Source organism: Pempheris klunzingeri, chromosome 1 (assembly GCF_042242105.1).
Source record: "Pempheris klunzingeri isolate RE-2024b chromosome 1, fPemKlu1.hap1, whole genome shotgun sequence".
Taxonomy (NCBI): Eukaryota; Metazoa; Chordata; class Actinopteri; order Acropomatiformes; family Pempheridae; genus Pempheris; species Pempheris klunzingeri.
Window position 1 is genome coordinate 8,825,958 of NC_092012.1, and position 14,478 is coordinate 8,840,435.

Genomic DNA, 14,478 nt, shown 5'->3' on the forward strand with positions numbered 1-14,478 from the left:
TATTGTATTTTTAATTCCACTTTACCTAAAAAGAAAACTTGTGAAATACAATATACTGCTAACTGTGGCCCCCAAAAGCTTTTTGGCTTGTGACCTCTTACAAAAACAGACACAGTGTCTTGTTTAGCTGCCTTGTCATGCTTTAAATGCCTGTATTTTTGGTACTTCCTTTACTGATGGTATCATTTAAATAACCTGGATGCCTAAACAGATAAAATTATACAATATTTCAAAAATACTGCAAACATTAGAGACAAGTAAAAGCAATCAAATAAAACAATTTTGTGTAACAGAATTATTTTTCTCCTTTTTTTACAACATTAATCATCTGATAACCTCTTAGATTTAACTTGTAATCAACTTAAGGAGGCCAGAGCCCTGATTCGGAAACCACTTGACTAAACTGTAGTTAAAACTTGCTACACGATGATCAACTAATAGAGGAAACTGCTTCCTACACATTGATGCACCAGCATTAACAATCTAATAATGTCATAATATATTTTTCTGTAGAACAAGTACTTTTACTGCTGTTATTTGATGTACTATTGTTTATAATACTTCTGTACTTATGCAGTTCAAGACTTTTACTATTAGTGTAAAAGACTGTTAGTGCTTTAATAGGTAAATTTAACTTTGGTTGCATTTGAAATGCTGCTTTCGAGAACAGCTCTCATGATTATCGTGTCACTATGTGGAACCAGTTAAAAGTGAGATTTACGAGGGAACAAAAGTCTACTGTATCATGTATTTTAATCATTTGTTTTCATTACATATTTCCCTCAAAAGCAGTATTGATAATGAGAGCACAGTATCCTGGTGAAATCAATTAAAAGTGAAACTGCGTGCACAGCAGGAGTTTGTTCCCTGGGCTGTCAGCAGGCCAGTGAGGTTTAAGCAGTTTAACAGAGAAAGCAGAGGAATGCACACGAACCATAGGATGTCTGTCTTGGATGTATGTCACTGGGGAAAAAGGGGTGGGGGGGGGAGACCGGGAGAACAAGATGCAAAGAAGTGACACCAAAAGCCTAAAAAGCGTTGTGGAGGAGAGTAGAGGATGGGAAAAAGTTGCTGAGGTCAGGTGTGGGCCGAGAGCTCGCCCAGTCTCCTCAGGCCTGCGGTATTTCAGAGCCCGGTGCGACTCACAGCACATTACACCCTACTTCTGACCTTCAGTTATCTAACCACCCTGCCAGCAGCAAGCCAAACAAACTCTCACTCTCTCTGTCTTTCTCTCTTCTCCATCTTGCCCGTCTGTCGCCTACCTAGTGTCTCACCACTCCCAGTTAGATAACCCAAAGGATTTAGAGCAAGATAATAGATGACTAATGTGCCATCTTTGCATTTGCACAGGCTTTGGTTGAGTGATCAGTTTAGTTTAATTGATTCCTGATTGCCTGGAAACCAGCTTCACATTACTGCCTAATTTGGGAAACCAAAAAATTGAAAAGTTTAAATGTCTTTTTGTTGCAGCAGAACTGGTGCCCCAACAGTTTTCATAACCATCATAGTAACGCAGATATTGAGAGCCCTTGATGTCAGAGCAACAAGCACACAGAAACGATTGCGAAGAGACTTGTTTGCGAGAAAGGCAAGACGTTCTTCGCATCATTTGATGCCTTTGATTCGATGCTACATTGGCATAATGTCCCTCAGTCCTCTTAAACAAATTTGAAGCTATAAAGAAGGGTCGCTACTTCTTCCCTGGTCAAACAGCGCCGCAGGTTAGCATTTATACCCCCTTTGGGACAGTTTCATTTAGATGTCTGCTTTGATTAGATGATGATTGATGATCTGGCCTTTGTCGTCTTCATCTTCTCTGGGGTCTGCAGTTATGAAATCACCCCGCAGTGGACTGCTGAGAGTGCTGCTGCAGAGAGAGGGAGAGAGAGACAGAGAGAGAGACAGAGAGAGAGAGAGAGCTGGTTTCTGCTGAAGCTAACACCTTTTCCCTGCTCAAAACAACAGGCCCCTGACAGAGAGGGAATTATAAAATCTGGTTATGGTTTTAACGTGTATTAGTGTGTGTGTGTGTGTGTGTGTGTGTGTGTGTGTACACCTTTGACCCATTCCAATCCCCAGTCTCCAGGTAACAGTATATAACAGTTGCTTTCAGCTCATTACCTGTTTTCCCACCCTATCCCCACTTCCCCATTTCTCCCTCCTTCTCTCCCTCCCAGAAGTCTGTCATCTTTTTTCTATATAATAAAACAAAATCCCCACATTATGTTTGCTAACTTTGGCATGCTTCTCTGTGGACATGTGCAGTGCGTGTCTGGTGTGCAGGTACTGTTCTCTTTACAGTAAATGTTTCGCAAACAGCATCGTTAATGCTGTAGGCTGCTGGTTATGTAATGACCTGTACTGTAGAAAAGCAAGGAAAGCAGAACACAGCAGCTTTAGTCATGTTGGGAATGTACAGCGTGGTGTCTTGTTGCAAATCCGAATTACCCTCGGGGCCTGACTGGAGCTTTGTATCAGCCCTTTAGTCGTGTCATCGGTCTCTAAACTCGCTCTACTTCCCTTTTTCTTCTTCGATTCTCTGTGGTTTTCTGAAACTTTTTACCCATCTTTACCTTCATAAGCCTTATGCCCGTTTGACCCAACGCTTATTTGACTAGGTAAATATAGTGACAGGCAGAGCAGAGATCTCACCGAAGTGTGCCAAATAGACATACCCACTTGTCCATCCACCCCTTTTCCATGACTGCAAATCATTATCACCATGGATACTTCCACAAATAGAGCATCAGTTGAATGAGAGCACCCAGTGCATTAGAGAGAAGTCAAAGGCACACACACACACACACACACACACACACACACACACACGTGTGTGTGCGCACGTACACACACACACACTCACACACACACACACACACACACACACACACGCTTATTTCATACCTGGAGAGAGGGGACAATGGCTCTGGCCTGCTGGGTAGCCTCCTTTCAGGGCCCCTTGCATGTTCAGCGTGACCCACTTTCAGCCTCCTTCACTGTGACATGGCAGATAAGTGCAGAAACAGAGAAGAAGAGTCGTACGATTGAAATGTCCAAACTGGGTCAAGACTGAAGTCAATTTGGACAAAACAATTCAAGTTATTCAAAGTTCACATTTCCCGATACACGTGAATGGATTTCTTAAACAAGTCAACAATGATAAGAGATAGCTGCCTCTCAGTGTGACGCTCAGAGTAAAGAATCTGTTTCATTTCTTTGACCCAAAAACGGACTTAAAATTATCTACTGTTTGTGTGGTGCAATGTTGCACTTTCTGTTGTTAAAGCTCATCTGTTTAACATTACATCTGTAAAGATAGCAACCGCTGTAATTGTCCTAATCATTGTTGAGACCCAGTTCGTTCCAGAGCGGCAGGCGGCTGACCTGTAGATGTCTGCAGGGAGTGTAACCTCTGGTAAAGTTTTAATCAGTTAAGAGGATTGATTTGTGTGGTTACATACCTTTGCGGGGGGATTTTCTCTTTCAACATCATATTAACAATCACAGCTCAGCACATTTAGATGCACACACGCACAAGCACACACACGCTGCAGACATTTCACTGGGAACAAAGTGTTTACTCCACATAGGGAAGGGAGGGAGGGAGAAAAGTACAGAGGAGAGACAAAATAATGTAAACATATCATTAGAAAAAAACTTAAACTTTTAAGTAATTAAATTACCTTTACAAATACCACAACAAATATTAGTTACATTAGACTGAATGCCAGTTTGCAGCCATAAAAGTGTGAATGTTGAACAGAAAATCTGAAAAATGATCAGATGAAAAAAAGATAAAGGACAAAAAAAAAGATAAAAGAAAAAAAGACATGCTTTCCAATATTTGGAAAAACATATATTTAAATCCAAACTTTGTATATTTAAGGTATTGATAAAAAGAGTAACTCTGCACATTGACTTCAAACCAGACATTTACCTGAAAAGACACATTAATTGTGATATTTCTTCAGGCCTACATAGACTCGCTTTGTATATTTCCACTTTGCATTTTTCCTTGACTATTTTCCAAAAATCCTGTTACTTTTTACTCCAGTACATTTATGACAGTTGTACATTAACATTAGGCAAAAAATGTCTGAAAACCCTTTAGCTTCATGAAAATTGCATTTAAACATTACGTAAAACGTTTTGGAAAGATTAAATCTTATTTTCTTTCACCCAACAGAAACAATATGACACATTATTGTAGATTAAACTGTCTGAGTAATGATGCGGTCAAACTAAACACTATCTGCACCAGCAATAGCGTTCGAATATTACTAATATTTTCAAATGTTAACTGTGGAAGTGAAGTATACCTGAATAACATGAGTATCACTTTTTATACTTGATTAATTGTTATTCCTTGTGCATCTTAACTTTTTTATGCATCGATGAATGCAGGATTTTTTCTTGTAATATAGTATTTTCCATTTTGACATTATTCACAGAGCACATATCCCACCACAGGTGACTGACTGACTGACTGACTGACTGACTGACTGAATTAACAGTCGGCAGGCTCTGCAGCATGCTGGGAGGCCAAGTCTCTGTCTTAGTGAGGAATCCCCATGGCAAGCCTGAAGGGGAAGAGCAGCACACTCTGTTTAGGACTTAGATCCCCCACCCGCCCCCACCAGCACCGAGCCAAAGACTCTCTAAAGTTAAACCCACTGAATTAAACAAACTGCCTCCACCTCATTCTCTGCCCAGTCGCCTCTGTGTGAAGCACTTCAGAAAATAGTTCATCGCATGTTTTTATCCTTTCGTTTATAGCTCTTAGGAGCATTGGCAGTGAACAGACGACACACTGACTGGACCGGGATCATTCACTATGCAGTGACAGCCGTCCTGTGCAGGAGGCTTCACATCTATGATCTGCTGTTTTCATTTGTCCTCAAATCTCTCTTCCATGTACTGCTCTGTAATTATTGATCCCTTCACGATGATGCAGACAACATGACATGCTGCAGGTCATCGCCCATGTAACCCCCCCCCCCCCAGTGGGATGTAAATGGTAATCTGTTAAAAATAGGCAGCTCCACGTAGGGGATGGTTCTTAGAAAAGATGTTACAAAGTAGGAAAGCCCACCATTCATCCCATTCATATCCAGGATCCAGAGAGTTATCCCTTTTATTTTCTTCTCCCATCTGCTCTATCATCTCCTATCCTCTTGCTCACAAACTTTCCTCTCACTTATCTCTTTCTGTTTTTTCACTATTTGCAGTAATGCACAGGCAGTGTCACGTGATCCTGAGATTAAAACTAACAAAACTCCTGGTCCAACACCTTCTTTCCTAAGCTTGGTACCAGATTAACAGATAGACCACATTCTTGTTGGCCATGTCATGTCTCCTTGGCCAAAACACCCTCCTCCCTCATGAAAACCCCTCATTAGTTTCCACCGGCCTCTCTTTCTTTTCTGTTTCATCGCCTTACTGTCTGGATTTCTTTTGTGCCATCCTGGCTGACAGGCAGACAGTAATTCTGCTTCACTTTATTTCTCAGAATGACTCGCCTCTGCCAGTTCTTACCGTATGTAGGCTAAAGGTTCTCAAGTACTGAGTCTAGAAGGTAAAGCAGTGCTATAGTAGATTATAGGAACTGGGGAGCCACGTAGCCGTGGGAGAGAGAGAGAGGATGAAAGTGTCTGCTGTATCAGCACATGTGGGAACATGTGCACTCAGAGGACACAAGTAAATGAGTCTCACAGGTTTACTCCATATTTCACTGCCACTGTCACACTTACTGCATGTATTATTGCTTCATTGTTGGTCTGGTACAGTTGAGAGGATTATTGCAGGCCTCCACTGAAAATGATGGCTTCCTGATCTGTTCGCCACATAGTGAGCATATTGTATGTTAGGTGTGTTGCAGAATGAATTTCCGTGTTTTTGTCTCTTTTTTAGCATCATTTGCTGTCCTGTGAAAATCAGGATGGTTGATTTAGAATGTGATATGCTGTTTTTTTTATTGAACCATTCAGACATTTTTGCTTCTAAAACTACAACAACAGCTTCTTTAAACTTGAGCAAGATCCAAACCACACTGTAGGAACCAGTGACAGCTCAGTCTCTGGGAATCAGTGCCTTAGCATGGAAAAGGAAAGAAGCATGGAAGAGAAATAGAGAGAGGATGAGGTGGAATTGGGCAATGAGAAAAACACCCATTGGTGAAATAACAGTACAATGTGCAGTTTATTTATCAGGGGAAGTTTGAAGTGTTCAGCTCATTTTTGGCAATGTCGGTATTCTTTTTACTGCTGCGAGCTCCTCAGTACAGAATACCAGTGTACACATTTGATGATTGAGTGCGTTGCTTAAAGGCTCTATATTAATAGCTGTTGGCACTGAAGTTGTTTTGCTCAATTTGGTTCCACTGAAAATGGTTAAACTCATGAGCAGAGGCAGAACCAACTGACAACGACCTACTTGTGGCAGTCGTCCACTCGTAGTCAAAAAGCGTCAAAAGTGTCAAAAAGCCCAAGACATTCCTGCAGATATTAGATAGATTGTAGACTGTAGATTAGATAGATAGATAGATAGATAGATAGATAGATAGATAGATAGATAGATAGATAGATAGATAGATAGATAGACTGACAAATATTATTAAATATATAGATATTAAAATGTGAAAAATGAAATCCAAACTGTTATTTTTCTGTTTTACTACACTTTACAAAGCATAAACCAGCACAATATAAATCCATGGATACAAACATTTTGCTTTAAGATGCTGTGCTGTCTGTTTTGATATTGTTACATTACATAACTGACCTCTGACACCATCAGCACAGCTTCAGGAAATCACAATAAGTTAGTCTGCATTGCGTTAAAGGGCAGAGTGTGTACACACATGTGTGTTTGCAATGTCTGTGTTTCTTGTAGTACATAATGTTCCGTCTGTCATGTGTGCAGCACACTTCACTGTATGTGAGTAACATGTGGGAGATGTTCTGCTCGGCTGCACATACAAACCTAATGGGCAGAGAGGATGGTGAGGGCTTAGGTGCAGATGTTGGGCCGCTGCTGCACACTTTGTGGCTTTGCGTCCTTATCTGTAAGTAGGGCACTTTCACGAACTCACTCCCAGTGTGTCCGCCTGTAAAGCCCCAAGTCTCACAGCAGAGAGCAAATCAACACACGGGCCAGTCTGGAGGGAGGACTCGTGTTTATCTGCATCAACACAGAAGAAGCAAACAGAAGCTCTTGGACCTGCTGCTCTCACCTCGGTCTCTGTTGTCTCCTTATGTTTAGTCTGTCGATGCCTTAGGTGCTTATTAGTGCTCTTGAGGACAACTTCCCATAATGCACAGGACCCTGGTGTACCAACAGGTTGATACATGTTGATACATCACAAGCTCCGTATTTGAATCATAGTTGAATCATAGTATGTTAAAGCATTGTTGCACAGTCCATCAATAACTGTTTTTTTTTTTGTTGTTGTCATTGTTTTGTTGTTATTTTATTTGGCCACCAATCAGCAGCATAAATAACCCGTGGGTGCAATAGTGACATAATATCACTTTTTAATTTCAGTTACATTTAATTCACGTTTGATAAAGCAGGGTTCTGCAGCATAAAAATACAGTTTTTATATTATATATCAAAATACAGTTTGTATATTACAGCAAACACATCATAAGCAGAAGCAGAAGAATATTATTAATATGAACCCTAAAGTAAGGTTTCTCAGAGCATGAGAAATAAAGGAGAATTCTTGTCATGTTTTTTTAAAGTTGATATGGCAGAATTGTCCACAAACATTTCCCTATTTGCACATCCAGCAGCTCCAGAGCAACATTAGCATTCATTTGATGTTGTGTTTCTGACCACGAGGCAAATATTAGTGAAATGTTCAGGCACCTTTTAGCTCTGTTTTTGGTATCCACCGAATCCAGCTAAATATCTGTAAACAAACATATGCTCCACTATGTACACCAGCTAGTTTAACTTCAGTCCGTCTGTCGTTTTGATACTGTGCAGGTGGAATACTACGGGTCTTTAGACCTTTTTTGAAGAAACTAGATGCTTTATGCTGTCAAAAACAACCATGAGCACAGTTAGAATGAACCAAAACAGTAACAATGAGCTGAAAGAAGCTAAAAGAGTTGAGGAGGACTCCAGAGCTGTGGGATAATTTGAGTTTGTCACTATGATTGACACATATACTTATATGATTCATTATTGCTCATTGCCACGTAAATGCTTGGAAATCTAATAAAAATATGGTGCACTGTTTCCTCCGCTACCAATTACTCATATTCTCAATTCATGATGTTGTCCAAATGTTACAACACACAGTATCTATAAACATTATGAATGGAGGCAAATTCTGTGCATTTCTTATTGGATACAATGTGGACTAAATAAATCTGTGGTAAATCCATGTTGCTGATCTATGATGATTGAATTCTCTGCGATTCTGTATGTTTCTTGCAGTCTCTGATTACTTTGCTCCGTCTTTGTGAAGCATAGATTTGTATCTTCCATTTTACAATGGCACTTTTCCCATTTCTTTTCGGCATAAAATGCATCCACTAAGCCTGTCTCTAGGCCACAGAGGCTCCCCTCTCTCACAAAACAGATAATTGCGAGGTAATATTTGTTCATGCACTGTCTGTGAGAACAGCACACACACACAAGTGGTAGGCTTGCAAACAAAGCCTCAGGCGCTCACCCAGAAAAAAAAAAGCTAAATAGAGTGTGTTTGTGCTTGTTCACCTTTCAGATTTGATATCATTCTAATACAAGAGAACATACTGTAGTGCTTTCCTTCTACAGAGTTTGACAATGCATTAAGCAGCAGAAAATTTGGATGAGATGTGTACCTATTATTTTGAGACGTCAGCTACCTCAGAAACAAATAGAGGCAGATGTTCTCATTGGCATGATGAAACACTGAATCCCAAAGCATTTACTGTGCAATTTACCTGACAGTGTAGCAAGTAATCATCATTCGGGGTGCAGAATTTCCCTCTATCTGTTTGTGCTTTCTACATTAAACTCAGCTGCCACTCCACATCAGACGCTTCTATTGCTCTGCTCTCCTCTGCAGTTTGAAAAAGAACACAGCCTACAGAGTTCAGCTACTCATGCATGACTAAGACCTGTTATGCAATTAAACAAAAACAGTAATTGATTTCTCTCTTATCAGCCTTGATGCTCAAAAGTTAATACATTGGGTTCTGCTTACCTATTAAATTTTACTTTTACTGTTATAGGAATCATTGTTGTATCAGATTCCTATTCAACCTATTCAAATTAAGTTTATGTAATACTAATTTGCGACAGTGAATTTGATTTGAGGGGGGCATAATGCTACACGGATTATTTTTTTATCAACATAACGATTTAATGAGATAATAATTGCCTACAAGCCCAGACAGGTATATGTCTGCACCATGGGCTCGTAGGCAATTTCTGAGAAATACTCCAGCACAAGACCCCTTCAAACCACAAACTGACTTAAATTTTTGCCACAGATTAAAAATTCAAGATATAACATGTTAATTAGTTATTTTAAGAGGTGATATTCAGATTTTCAGACAGAGCCAGGCTTAGCTGTCTATCTCCTGGTATAAGCATGTTTTTTTCTTTTTTTCTTGCATACATATCTTTCTAGGACACATGACTTTCTTTTTTTAATGAAACCACCTGAGCTGAGCTCGACAGCAGGTGTGTTGATATAGCTCTCGACATAGCTGTGATGCAGAGAAGAAGAGGCAAAATATTTGTAATTTCTCTCATTCCGATGAAGTCTCAGTAACAGAAGCGTAAATAGTCAGTCCTGGCCTGTTGCCTTGGCCTGTCTGTGGCACTAGATCCATCTGAAAGCACACTGTTATCCATTCATTACCAGCTGTAAATAGAACACATCTGCGCACGAATGTCCACATACCACACACACTCATAGTAAACCCAGTGCATTAATTGGGCTCGTCATTATTGGAGCATTTACGCTGTGACATCACAGGAGGCGTGTTCGTTTAGGCAGAAAGAGAAATGGTTTAGCAGGATATAAAGGGGTGAGCAGAGGTAGGAGCTCCTCTTTCATCCGCCCTTATGTAACCATTGGGGTATGAAACAATCCCTCTATCCCAAATTGTGACGCGCTCTTAAAGGGATTTTTAGGTGAACTCTGCACTGCCAAATTTCCCAATCTAATCCATCCTGATAACAGTTATGCAGGCTGCAAAGAAGTGTTGAACAGATGCAAAGGAAAACCTTAATGTCAATTCTTTTTTTTAAATCATTATGCAATATATTCCTCAGCAGTGCAGAGGAGCAGAGATAAACTGAACTGGAATGACCCATCCACCGAAGAACTCTACTCCAACTTATCATCCCACACTAGGGTGTACTGTGGAGCATGTAGTGCAGCTGGGAAAACACACACACACACACACACACACACACACACACACACACACACACACACACACACACACACACACACACAAGTCTCCAGATTACCCAATGAACACACACCTCAGTTGGTCCGAGAGCTGTAGCATTCCGCGGTACAGGATTACATGTTATTGCAAAACAAACCTGAGTTCAGTGTCCCCTGCTAGAGGAAGGATGCAGTACAACTGACCTGGAACAACAGCAATGTGTTTTTCCACTCCTCTTCCTATAACGCTTTGCCTCAGTACTACAGGTTAATGATTGATACTTTACACAGGCCTGTCGAATGACTGTCACAGACCTGTTGTCGTGTGACTGGAAAAACCCATTTTCAAAGATGTGTTTTACAGTCACTGGGGACTAAGGAAGCCATAATGAGTTTCAAACCCTGGCGTTCGCCTCAGATAAGGACCCTTGGCATTTTTGTGGCAGGTGGCCAGTGATGTCAGCCCAGAGATGAGTAGATAGCCAATCCAAGCAGAGCGATGAGATGCCATTTTATCCAATAATTTGTATGCAGGGGTGGGCAGATTGCAGTGACAGTTTGGCTAGGCCAGGCCAAGATTGGCCAGACAGGCTCCCCATTAGCCCTGCCACTCTGCTGATAGAACTGAACATTGTGTGCTTTTCTCCTGCTCTAGTGCTGCATCGATCCGCAGTGACAGACACACAGAGCTAATGCAGGGAGGCTAAGGAAGCAGGGCAGTGAGAGCAGCTGCAGCGCCATTCACACAATGCTGCCACACTTAAAAGACAGGCCTGATCCCATGCTGGTAATCTTAATACTCTCGGCTGGCTGTATTCTACACGAGCCCATTATTGCTGCACATCGGTGCACCATCCACTCTGTAGTCCTCCTGAGTTTAACTGATGGGAAAATGAACAGGGATGGAGGGCAATGCGCTGAGCGATCTGAGTGTGTGAGTTTCAGGTTCAGCTGTGATCTGCTTGTGATTAATGGAGAGTGCTGCTGCTCAGCTCCTGTGACACACACACTCTGAGAGAAGAGGCCAATCAATCCTATACGTACCGCTGGTGTGACCCGATGTGAGATAAGAAGCTTGACGCTGTGTCTGTTAGAGATTGTAGAGAGCTGGTAAAAGTCAACGAATGGAAATGTGTCCCTGTTAAGGAAAGTCTGAGAGGAGAGATAAGAGTGATATTATGTAATTGTTGAAAATTAAGTCACAGATCTTCTTGGTGGGAACAGCATAACAGATATGTGCACTCTCCTCCAAAAAAGCACCAGTGTTTACATGCAAACATTATTCATTCTCTGACACAGCACACATATAGATAATTACAGGGGAAATATCTGATGCAGGACCAACAACATGCACAAAACAGACTGAGGGAGACAAATGCAGGAGTTATGAAATATGTTCAGACAGCAGAGTGCTGATAATGATGACACAGGATGTCCTTGATCTTATTTGAAACCCAAATATTATGAGTAATAAGACCTTGTAGACAGTAAAAAGAGAGCAAGAGGCCAGAGGTACTGTGGTAATAGTACCACACATCTAGATAACGAATATTGTACGCAGCATTTTAAATAGCAGCTGTCTCACATCTATCAATCTCTGCCTCTCTGCCCCCACCCCACCCAACTATAATGATATGGATGGTGTGTTCTTGGTGTGATTATCATAGTTTTATTGTCTCTTTCAGACATTGAACAGTGAGTGCCTCCAGGAATTGCTCCATCACAATTGTGGAAGAAAACAGCAGCTCTAACTTTGACCCTGCTTTTTAATCTTTATGATGTTATTGCAATAAAAAGAAAAAGGTTTCCATTGAAGTGTGACATCGTACTTTCTGGAAGTGACCTACAAAAACTATAACATTTTTTATTGTTGAAATTACCCTCAGTTCAAACGTGCTATCTGCTCAGAATTTTAGGTCATTTAGATTATTTATTTTAGTTCGTTTTAAGCAGCAAAATTCCTGCTTTTCCTGATAACAACTGTCCTGGAGAAGATCACCTGTATGAAAGGGGTATAAAGTTTGCCACACGATCTAATATAGATAACGTTTAAAGATTAGTGTACTCGAACCACATCCTGTAAGGTTACCACTCAAGTTGTCTAAATGTGTGCCGGCAAGCTTCTCTGGTCGAATTAAGGCTACATCTAAATTTACAACGGATTAATTTACGCTTATGCCACCCAAAAACACCCTGCCAGGATCCACGACATTTGCCCTGGGACAGCAACCTTGATAACATGTTCGTCTCCTGAACCTGAACCTGCTGAGTAGTTTTAAACATACAGGCACCTATGGGTGAAAGGTATTAGTCCTGTTAAGAAACCTCCAGATTCCAAAGCTTCTGATCCTCTTACATCACAACCAAACACCCAGTTTTATCTCTGACCCCATACAAACAAATTCAATCACATCAAACTCAGAGCACACACACCCACACACACTACACACAATGTCCCTGCCAGATCGCTTAATCATTTTGCTGCAGAATGTCCAGAGAATTGACTTGTCTTTTTTAATCGTTTGTCTGAAGGCGAGGAGCACGCAAAACAGGTTACATCACATCATAAAAGGGATGGCTCATAGCCCCAGCACTCACACACACAAAGACACGCAGATACACAAGCACAGGACTGTAGGTCTTAAGATGCTCCACTTACCGACGGTGAGAGGCCTTTCCTCCCCCGTCTTCCCCTCTCACTTCCCCTGCTTTCCAAAAGAGCTATAATGCAGGAATGCTATTAAAACAGGTCAAAGATTCAAGATCTGCAGTCATGCTGATAATTGGATTCTTGTTGTTCTTCAAAATCTGCTTTCAATGCAAAGACATTTGATCCTTAATTCCACTTTTTGGCCACATGCCTTGGATTTGTGTGTACTTTCCTGGCCTGTCATAATAGAATCCAACTTTTCTACAGAGCACAGTTCAGCAGCATTTGATAATGATTTCAGTGGTGATTCACGCATGGAGGAAGACTTTAACATCTGTTCTTTACATTAATATGTACAATGGATTAGCCTGTTAACATTGTAGATCCTTCACATATCTGCTGGCATCATCTCAGATCTAAAACAAAATCATCAAAGTATACATCACCCTATAAAGGGGGGAAAAAAGGCTAATTCCAGGTCATTGGTTGTGGTACTGTTGTGCATTACGTAATAATACCGTCACGTCCCACTAACACTCTGAATAAGCTGAATGAGGTCCCATCTGTCCTGTGCGCTCACATAATTGTCATGCATAAGTGTGTGTAGATTTGCATCTTGTCTTACCTTTGGGCAGTGGTGGAAGAACATGCTCTAAGAGAAAGACGGTGGAGCAGAAAGCAATGAGATGGACAGCCGTTCTCTTTGGGTTAACAGGCATGAGGGGGAAGATTTTTTCTAAATTTCAGGCGAGGACGGGTGAGGTTTGCAAATGAAGCAATCACACATGTATATCTGATTTATTTTAAAGATATTCCTGGATGCTATTATGTAAACACGCTTACCTACAAGTTTAACAGAGACATAATCGCAGTGGGGAAAGTGTGACAACAATTTCACTGCATAGGCCTCTTTCACAATTGTGTGAAATACCTGAGTTGCATGGTATCTGACATGTACAGGGTGTGTTTGGATGACACAACTCCTGCAAGGGTCAAATGGCCACTGATATTAAGGCGGGGGTGCAAGAATTCATGCCCTGTCTCGATTCGTTCTGCACCTTGGTTTCAGGTCCAGTGAGAGATACTGTTATATAAGCAGACACAGTATGCAAAACAGCAGATACATCGGAGGTCAGTCATTCCGTCTGCCATATTGCTTCTGTAAGTTGTGTTATATAATGGTCTCTCACTGTACTCATATAGGGCAATCTGTCATTAATTAATTAATGGTGCTTATCAAGTCCAACGCTGCTGTTATTTACAGTAGATTAACATTGCAACAAGCCCACACGAACACACGGGTTTACACTGCAGGCATCACAGATCATTGATTAATCTTTTAGGCAGAAGTGATAATAAGAGAGAAAGAAAAACAAAAATACTGTATTAGCAAAAAAACACAAAACCCAGAGCCCTCATTTCCTCA